The following is a 1,630-nucleotide window of genomic DNA, read 5'->3' on the forward strand; positions in this document are numbered from 1 at the left end:
TTCAAATATATGTGTGTGTATGGAAGTTTCTCTGAAAGTTTCATCTAGAACACAAGTTTCTGAAACATCAAATGTGTCATCATTTTCTACATCTTCAGTCTCTTCAGAATTATATGAGATTCGAACAAGGGTTCTTCTCCATTTTCGGTACATTTTAGATATCCATGCTGGGGAATTTGTTGGCGCTGATGTATCAGTTAAAGGCCCTTAGAAATTATCAGACAAACTCTGGTATTGTCATATACCTTTAGGTGCGCATGCACTGTTTTCAACCTTGTTATCCACTGCCATTTAATCTGACGTTTCACTTTGGACATTGGAAGGTGATGAAGAATCGCTTTTTCCCCATCTGGAGTGACTGTGACTGTAGTGTTGTAATATACACGTACATAACAGTACTTTCTTCCCATTATAACATATATGTACTCAACAGTATTTCCTTTTCATTGTAACAAACATGTTCACAACAGTACTTCCTTCCAATTGAGAATAAATGCTGTGAAAGTAATTAAATTTTAAAGGTTTTTATCTTTATCAATCGTTCGCACTATTTTGAATACGATGCGATTTAATTTTTACTGGCTAAATACACACTTCAGACTGAGGCTTGATAGAAATAAGTTAATTCTTAAGTTAACAATTTTCATGAGGAATCTCGAGAACATATAATATGTGAAATACAAGACAGCAAGTAATGATCTATCAGTGGTTTGGCTATAAATATTTTAATAGGCATAAACGTGGATAAATGTAAGCAATTTTTAACTATAATAATCAGCACTGAAGATTTAAAGAATGAAAAGTGGTCGTGGAAAGTTTTTTGGAACATTTTTTTCCATTATCTTTGTCCAAGCAAGCCCTTAGAAGTCGCGCCCTGTTACATAATACTAATAGATCTAGATTAGTGACTGCTAGTCTCGGTAGGGTCAGTTCTCATTTTTGTAAATAAATTCTTACGAAATAGATGTGACTGAGGTAGAAATTTCTTCAAATATTGACGTGTACATAATATTACACTTAAGGATAGGCAACGATTATCACTATCTTGAGGAGATATTTTAAAAGAAAAAGACAATGTGAGGTCAAATATACCAACAAATAAATAATATAAAGTTAAATGTTTCCACAATTTTTAATTAACAAAGTGTCATATCCTTCTGTTGTGTAAATAGACTTTTTAATCCTTATCATTTAAAGGCGCACCTTGTAAAATAATTGACTATGTTTTATAAGTACATACGTGTAAAATAATAGGCCATGGTTTACAAGTACAAATGTGTGAAATAATAGGCTATGCTTTACGAGCACAAACGTGTAAAATGATACGCCATGGTTTACAAGTACATACGTGTATTAACAAGAAAAATGACTTGAGTAAGGAAGCACATTAGCTAATATAATAATAGGTAGGCATACAATGATTTATAAGCACAAGGAATAATTTTATTGATAATGGAACGTATTACATGTTTCTACAGAACATTGGTCTGTCTGTCGAAACATGTATGTTCCACCATCAATACAGTTCTTCCTTGTGCTTATAAATCATTGTATGCCTACCTATTATTAAGAAACATAACTTACACTGAATATATATATATATAATAAAATACAACACATTCAACTGCAC

Source organism: Limulus polyphemus, unplaced genomic scaffold (genome assembly GCF_000517525.1).
Source record: "Limulus polyphemus unplaced genomic scaffold, Limulus_polyphemus-2.1.2 Scaffold261, whole genome shotgun sequence".
NCBI lineage: Eukaryota > Metazoa > Arthropoda > Merostomata > Xiphosura > Limulidae > Limulus > Limulus polyphemus.